The sequence below is a fragment of the Apium graveolens genome, chromosome 9 (assembly GCF_009905375.1).
Source record: "Apium graveolens cultivar Ventura chromosome 9, ASM990537v1, whole genome shotgun sequence".
Classification (NCBI taxonomy): domain Eukaryota; kingdom Viridiplantae; phylum Streptophyta; class Magnoliopsida; order Apiales; family Apiaceae; genus Apium; species Apium graveolens.
The window spans coordinates 159,154,949-159,164,420 of NC_133655.1; the positions used below are offsets into that span (position 1 = coordinate 159,154,949).

Here is a 9,472-nt window from a genome sequence, read left to right on the forward strand (position 1 = left end):
AAAACTATTTAAAATTTTGAAAATCATACACCTGGTCGTCATTACTATATGAGTTGGTTGTCGTCCTTCTCAACAACTACAAGGTATCAAATTAGGGAAACAATCAGGTAAGAGCCCATTCACTTCCATATATCTTCTACCCTTTATTGGGTCCAGTTTGCCTTCATAGATCGATAAAAATTCCGGTTACCGTTGTATATTATCTTATTTGTAGCTTCTCTTCAAGTCTTCCATACTGCTAACACTCCCATCATCATCTCTTACGATTACTAAGTATAATAGGTCTATCAAATCTATTTTATAAAACAAGATTGGCTAATATCACATCACATTACTACTATACGCATCATGTTTGGTCATAACATCATCATTTACTTCCAAGAAAACTCTTGATTCCCAATCTTTTCAAACTTCTTTAAAATCCATCTAGCTCACTCCACAAGATAATCATAGGTAGCATACTTACTAGTAACTCCATATAACCTGGCAGCAGCTATTCTCCGGAACACACGAATCCTCTTTTTAGGCTTCTTCTCACCCTCCTTAATATCTCGTGTACTCACCATATGCTATAGCTCTCAGATCCATCCTCATAAGTGCTATTATTTCATAAGACGGGTTTTAAAATGATGGTATAGGACAAGGTGGAGGGTAGACAAAAAAGATGCACTCACAGCTGAACATCCAGTAGAACCAGAATCAGCATGTGGGGGATTCTCGAATAGGTTGTCTCACATCAGCGGATGAGATAATAGCTTGAAAAGGTGCAACCGTCGCAACAGGAGGTGATATACCTAACACCAGTGGAAGAACAGGGCGTGAATCAGATGATGGTTCTCCGAATGAAGGCTCCGAATGATCAGATGATCCTGGGATAAAAGAATCTGCCATCACCGCTATCTGACAATCGTGTCGCTAGATAAGAATCTCGAATCTCATCACGAACCATACCAAAACCTACTATACAGTCTCGCTCTGTTAGGACGTTAACACGTGTTAATAATACACGTAAATATACGCGTTCGCAAGTAGTATAAGATTTAGATCAAATTCGTTCCCACAGAGACTCTTTGGTTAATTTAAGAATATGCACCTATACAACAATGATATGGTTATTATCCAATGCTAATACAAATAAAAAGTTGAGATTGTTTATAACTAAGAATTAAACTAACAATTATAACTAAAAGAACAAGAATGGTTGGATTAATATATATGACAAACATGGGATCCTAACTTTATTAAATACTTCATTCAATAGCCTTTTTTTCTTAACCTTAGCATGTAATGGTGATGACACTAATCAGATAACATGAAACTAGTAAACGCAAACTTTCATTGTACGAATACCCTACTAATAAGCATCCACAAAAGAGATAGAATTTGAATAGACACCAATTATGCTTAGTCCTTATATGTCTATAAGAATTGAAAACATAACGGTTTAATGCGCAAGTTATCTATCGTGATTACATAGGGCAAGTAAGATGGTTAAAATTACCTACGTATCATGAATAACAATAACACATGAACCTATGCTAGCATGACAAGTTCTAAACCTCTATATTCATTGTCGCTTTAATAGAGATTAACACGCTATCTTATATGTTAGCTACGCACATAAGACGAATGAGCACAATCAATACTAGGTTATCATACAATCACTACACACTAAGGTAACGAAACAATTTAACTAAAGAAATCCACAAATAAATCCGCTAGAACCCCACGATAACAATTAGTTCATAATCGAACTCATCATCACCATGGGTTCCAATAAAAGCATGATAATAAACAATATAAGAGTACAAGGGTTCAAAAACAAATCGAAAACAAGCATCCAAGTATCTCCTAAATCAAAGAAAACAAAAGTCTTCTTCTCCGTAGTTGTCTCGTGCTCTCTAGGTCTTCTTATTGCTCTCTCAGGTCTCCTTGTTAAAAACATCTTTTTATTGGCATATATAGGCTCCAGGATGACCAGGACTCTCAAAATCTTTAATTTCGACTAAAATCAGGATTCTGGGGCAGAAACAGGGCACGGGCGCACAATTTCGGGCGCGGCCGCGTTGGAATAGTGTTTTCAGCGGTGTGGCCGCGCTGAACCGGCGCGGCCGCGCTGGTTCTGGCACGGCCGCGCTGACCTTTTGAAAAATTTCTAACATTTCTTCTTTTGGTCGTATCTTGAGTTCTGCTCGTCAGAATTAGGCGATTCAACTGCCCACACGAAGCTAACAAAATTCTCTACAACTTGAGAATGGCCTAGGCTTCCAATTCTGATATTTTTTAGTATAATTCTTTGAAAAGCTTCTTTCTTCCTTTAACTGATGCCTGAAATGCAAAAACACAAAAACACATCAAAAATACCAACTACTTGAGTCCAAAACACCAACTTAAGCTCGTAATAAAGTGTTCCAAGTAGATATAAAATCCACTTATCACACCCCAAAACTTGAATCGATATTTGTCCTCAAGCATAAACAAACTCAAAACTACAAAACAAACCTAATGCATGAATGCAACTACGTAAATATAACTAAATGATAATGCAATTGATCCCCTCAGAATAACCATAACCAAATGAATAAGATAATGCCTCTAAGAATGTAATGACTCAAAACAGAGCTCGAAGAAATCTCACAAACCAGGAACGTGCGTGTGTGGATGCTTAACAGATATACTCTCGACACTAGATCAATAACCATAACTTATCTATCATCGAAACAATCACAAGTTTATAAACATAATAGATAAAAAATGCATAATGACTCATAACACCTTCATCCTACTAGAGTTATACAAGGATTCACGCTATTATTGAACATATAACAAATATGCTTATTTGATCGTGCAATGAATGAGGTCCCAAAAGACTTATACAATAATACCCATGTAGTGAACATTAGGTTAACGGATCCCAGACTATGAAAAACCTTAGGTCACTAGGCACAAAGTCCTATAAGAACTTAATAACTCGAGTATTAAAGAGCTCACTCTTGATCAATTATGCATAAACACATACTTTTTTCCTTTTCTTTTTTTTTCTTTTTTTCTTTAACAATTTCTGAATGAGTGTGTTTTGCTCCATCTCATTCAACCCTAAACTACTCATATAAATATGAGCCGGTTACTAGCCATTTGATGCCTAGCCTTGCAACAACTAGCAATGAAATCCAAGTTTTTCTCTAATTTAAAAATCAGTGTTTTTATGTCATTTCGAGAATAGCAAAAATTCTAAATATAAACCAGTGATTAAATCTCAACTAATAAACAAGCATAATTATGATCTAGATCAAAAGCAATCTAATAAGACTTTGTGAAAATATTTGTTTCTGACATGCAAATCAATTCATTAGGACTTAAATATCCCTCTATTTGTCATCACTACACTCACATCAACATCAACCAATCGATCAGAAATAGCTCAACCTAAGGGATCATGTTATATGCATGCAAATGAAACTACATGGACTCACATAATAACATAAACAAATATGTCCTATATGAACAATCATGCAAAAATATGAATGAAATAAAACAAAATATGCAACATGAATCTATATGAATCTATATGAACTATATGGGCACACACAAACTAATCCTTACATTATCACCCCAAACTTAAAAATTTCAATGTCCTCATTGAAGGCAATAACAGAAAGATCACCATTTTCGGGTGGAGGATCAGGTGGCCAATCAACCTCAACACCAGTGTCTCAGGAAACGGTACCGAGAGCGTGTGTCAAATCCACAGAAAAATGATGGTGAATGTCGTGCATGGCCTCTATATGCCTAGTCAATCGCCTGTACTGCTCATCACCAACACAAGTCCTATCAACTGCCTGCTGCATAGGAGAAAAACCCTTTGTAGGCACAGGAGGATCCATTCGGCCACCCTCTTCATTATCAAAAATATATCTGAACCCCTTGTCAGGGGGTGCGCCTAAGAATCAATAACTCAAGTGATATGGTAGTGAGTTGAACTCAAGTGTGGAGCATCTTCAATAGATGGCTTGAGATGCTTCTGAGAAATTTTTAGCTCTGCTAACCCAAGAGAATCGAATGACATATCCAACTTCCTCTTCCACGGAAGTGTATTTAAAACCCGCAGTGGCTCTGCTCCTTCTTCCTCTTCAATAACTGAATCCCCTATTAAGGATCTCTCTAAAGTATCTGACTTTGGCAATTGTTCAAGCTCCGAATTCATGACAGAATCGACCCGCTCTACTTTAAAGTACTGCTCTTTATCTGTGGGTAACTTTATTGCCTTGAACACATTAAAAGTGACCTTTTGATCTTGAACTTTCATCGTAAGCTCTCCTTTTTGCACATCGATCATATTTTCGGCCTGTAGCCAAGAATGGTCTTCCCAAGATGATGGGAATCTTCTTATCTTCCTCAAAATCAAGAATTACAAAGTCAGCAGGGAAGATAAGTTTATCCACCTTAACCAAGACATCCTCCACTATTCCTCGCGAATAAGCGATGAAACGATCAGCTAGTTGCAATGACAAGTATGTAGGCTTTGGATCAGGTAATCCCAACTTCTTAAAGATAGAAAAAGGCATCAGATTGATGCTAGCTCCCAAATCACATAAACATTTGTCGAACGACAAGTTTCTAATAGTGTAAGGAATAGTGAAACTTCCAGGATCTTTAAGCTTCGAAGGCAACTTTTATTGCAGAACAGCACTGCACTCCTCCGCTAGAGCAACGATGTCTAAGTCATCGAGCTTCAATTTTTGAGAGAGAATACCTTTCATAAACTTTGCATAGCTAGGCATCTGTTCAAGAGTTTCAGCGAAAGGTATGTTGATTTGAAGTTTCTTGAAAACTTCCAAAAACTTAGCAAATTGCTTATCCAACTTCTGCTTTTGCAACCTTTTAGGAAAAGGAGGTGGAGGATAGAACTATTTTTCCCCTGTATTACCCTCAGGAGGAGTGTTGACAACAGCTTTCTTCCTTATTTCCACCTCAGCATCCTTCAGCACCACTGGTTCAGCTACAATCTCATTTTCAAGAATTGGTAAGGATGCAGACGTACCTGCATTCTGGACAGAATTTTCAGAATCTTCATTTTGCTGAATTTGGGGGCTCGGGACCTTTCCAGACTTCAATATGATTCTGTTCACCTGTTCTTCAACTTCCCTCTTGCATGGATTGGCTTCTGTATCACTCGAAAGCATTCCTGGTGGTCAATTTAATAAGGCATTAGCAATTTGCCCTATTTGGTTCTCTAGAGTCATGATAGAAATAGCCTGGATTTGGCATATAAGAGCATGGTTTTTGCACATAAGCCGCAACTCCTCCAATTCAAATTTTTTATTCGAAGATAGACCTGCACCTCCATGAGTTTGATGTTGAAGTTAGATTTGTTGTCTTTGTTCAAATTATTGCTGAAAACCAGGAGGATTGAATTGCTTGTTTCCAAACTGCTGGAATGGTTATTTCATCGCATTCTGATTGTGGCTCCGGCTGAAGTTAGGATGATTCCAGTTGTCAGGACGATAAGTGTCTGGAACTGGTTGATGCGATCTCTGAAAGTTGCTCATAAACTTACCTAATTCACTAGATATAGTGCATTTCTCCATCGCATGCAAACCTACACACAGCTCACAAACTTTGGTTATCTGATTAACACCATAGTTAGCCAGAGAATCGATCTTCATAGACAACGCCCTTAGTTGAGCAATAATAGCCGTAGCTGTATCCACTTCAAGAACTCCTGCTACCTTGCCCTGTGGCAATCTCTGGGTTGGATACTTATATTCATTAGCAGCAATCAGTTCAATTAGATCATAAGCTTCCTCATAGCTCTTTGCCCATAATGCTCCACCTGATGCTGCGTCGAGCATAGGTCTTGACTGTGCTCCCAAACCGTTATAGAAGCAATTGATGATCATCCAATCAGGCATTCCATGATGAGGACACTTCCTAAGCATCTCCTTGTAGCACTCCCAAGCTTCACATAGAGATTCTCATGTTTGTTGCGTACATTGAGTAATAGCATTTTTGATTGCAGCTGTCTTTTCCATAGGGAAGAATTTAGTGAGAAACTTTTGAGCAAGATCTTCCCAAGTATCAATTGAAATAGCTGGTAGAGAGTGTAACCAGCTCTTAGCCTTGTCCCTTAGAGAGAATGGGAACAGTCTCAGTTTCACCACATCCTCAGACACACCATTGAACCTGAAGGTGTCGCAGATCTCAATGAAATCCCTAATGTGCATATTGGGATCTTCCATTGGAGAACCCCCAAACTGGACTGAATTCTGTACCATATGAATTATGCCAGGCTTGATCTCAAAGATATTAACTGCGATAGCTGGCCTGACAATGCTAGATTAAATGTCATTGATCTTGGGATAAAAAAATCCATCAAGGCTTTCGTTCGTGCTGCTGGATCTCCCATTGTAATGAGTACCTGAAACACAACAAGTAAACCGTGAAAGTAAAAGAGTCTGAGTCAGTGAACTTTAACGACCACTAATGACAAGCACATAAACTAAAAATTAACATCGAGTCCCTGGCAGCGGTGGCAAAAACTTGTTAGGACGTTAACATGCGCTAATAATACACGTAAGTATACACGTTCACAAGTAGTATAAGATTTAGATCAAATTCGTTCCCATAGAGACTCTTTGGTTAATTTAAGAATATGCACCTATGCAACAATGATATGGTTATTATCCAACGATAAGGCAAATAACAAGTTGAGATTGTTTATAACTAACAATTAAACTAACAATTATAACTAAGAGAACAAGAATGGTTGAATTAATATATATGACAAATATGGGATCCTAAGTTCATTAAATACTTCATTCAATAGCCTTTTTGTTCTTAACCTTAGCATGTAATAATGATGACACTAATCAGATAACACGAAACTAGTAAACACCAACTTTAGTTGTACAAATACCCTACTACCAAGCATCCACAAAAGAGATAAAAGTTGAATAGACACCAATTATGCTTAGTCCTTATATGTCTATAAGAATTGAAAATATAATGGTTTAATGCGCAAGTTATCTACCGTGATTATATAGGGAAAGTAAGATGGTTAAAATTACCTACGAATCATGCATAACAATAATACATGAACTAATGATAGCATGACAAGTTCTAAACCTCTATATTCACTGTCGCTTCAATAGAGATTAACACGATATCTTATATATTAGCTACGCACATAAGACGAATAAGCACAACCAATACTAGGTTATAATACAATCACCACACAAAGGTATCGAAACAATCTAACTAAAAAAATCCACAAATAAATTTGCTAGAACCTCACGATAACGATTAGTTCATAATCGAACTCATCATCACCATGGGTTTCAATGAAAGCATGATAATAAATAATATAAGAGTATTAGGGTTCAAAGACATATCGAAAACAAGCATCCAAGTATAGCCTAAATCAAAATAAACAAAAGTCTTCTTCTCCGTAGCCGTCTCGTGCTCTCTAGGTCTTTTTATTGCTCTCTCAGGTAGCCTTGTTGTTAAAAACATCTTTTTATTGGTATATATAGGCTCCAGGATGACCAGGACTATCAAAATCTTCAATTATGACTAAAATCTGGATTCTGGGGCAGAAAAAAGGCGTGGGCGTGCTGTTTTCGGGCGCGGCCGCACTAGAATAGTTTTTTCAGTGGCGCGCGCGCCCTGGTCCTGGTGCAGCCGCGCTGACCTTATGGAAAATTTCTGACATTTCTTCTTTTGGTCGTATCTTGAGTTCTGCTCATCATAATTAGGCGATTCAACTGCCCACGCGAAGCTAACGAGATTCTCTACAACTTGAGAATGGTATAGGCTTCCAATTCTGATCTTTTTTTAGTAAAATTCTTTGAAAAGCTTTTTTCTTCCTTTAACTGATGCCTGAAATGCAATAACATAAAAACATATCAAAAATACCAACAACTTGAGTTCAAAACACCAACTTAACCTTGTAATGAAGCATTCCAAGTAGATATAAAATCCACTTATCACACTCAACCTCTCAACGTTCTATCTTTCTATTTCCTAATCATAATCATAATCCTTTATCCATTCTCGACAATCTAGGCTTATTTCAGTGACTTATAACCTGTAGCTCTGATACCAAACCCGTGAAGCCCTCCAAACCCAGGTCAAAAGTTTGTAGTTCACAACACACACCCAATGTAAAGCCCTCCAAACCCGGGTCAGAGGTTTGGGGACCACAACACACACACACACACACCATATTTAAACCTGTTTATGAATATATTAATATATAACAATGACCCTACTTACCATTATCCACAGATCGAAGTAGTTTAAAGCATGCCCACAAGCCATTACCTTATTTATATTACAAATGTTCCAAATCTCAGTTTATTTATCTTACAACGGAAGTAAACTTTATTACAAACTATCAACACAAACTAAGCCACACATCATCTGCTAGCGTATACCATCTCAACCTGGATACATAGCTCGCACACTTGTCTGGGGATCCTCGCTACCACCAGTTTCCTTTTTCAATGAAAAAGAATATAATCAGATTTGCAAGAATGAGCTAACTAGCTCAGCAAGTCACAATGACAGTCACTGAGATTAACAATGATCAATTGAGATGATATAAGGAATCAAGTTTACTGATAAGAAATTATTAGAATTGAATATTCACTTTAATTTTAAAAATCAAGGTTAGGTTGCTGATCAGTCACGCACTAACCCCGAGTAAGGCTCCCAGCTTTGCTCTATATACTGGATTCAAGGCACACATTGGCCTATTATAACCACGAATCTGGTCCATATTTAAAAATAATCCAATTCTAGAATCACAATATGATAAGCAATGTAAATCAATAGTTAAATCATAAACAACATTTATCTTGAAGTATAGGATGATCTGTAACTCCATTAAATAACAAGGAAATCATAAAGTTTGGGTTTCAATCAAGGAAAGAATCAGAAATCAGAAGACCTAAGGGTTCAAGAGTTACAAGAATTGGTCTTCTGTTATACAAGATATCAGGGTTGCTATGTTAAGCAATCTCGTATCAAGAATCAGTATGTGATAGATATGTATTTTTGGAGTAGTATCGTATAGGTGTGGTTTGTATCTGAGAATTCTACAATCAATAGTTTATGAAGAATCAGGCTTATGGCTCAAGATCAATAAGAGTCAGGGTTTAGGACTAAGTACTTTAAAGTAATTGAAATATATAATATGATTTGTTTGAAATGATTGCAATATAATGAAAAGAATTCAAAAGTGTTTGCAATATAACGAGAAAGTTCAGGGATACTTGCCTTATCAATTCGCTTTTACTTTCTAGCACTTGACAATTAGTTTTCACTCGTCAATCACTTGCTTTTCCTGTCTACGTCTCGCTTCTTCTGTTAAATATCACATGTACTTATCAATACTCATTCTCATCTCATTCTATTCGTAACAAGCTTCTAACTACCCTTCGTTTCACCCAAATATGACGTACGGATTGAA

General features: G+C 37.0%; 1 non-coding gene across 1 annotated transcript; it reads left to right on the forward strand.

The window, feature by feature from the left end:
* Positions 1-5,910: 5,910 nt before the first annotated feature.
* On the forward strand, positions 5,911-6,017 carry LOC141688397 (small nucleolar RNA R71). Its single transcript, XR_012561841.1, has one exon. It is a non-coding gene; the product is annotated as a small nucleolar RNA R71 (small nucleolar RNA).
* The last annotated feature ends 3,455 nt before the right edge of the window (positions 6,018-9,472 follow it).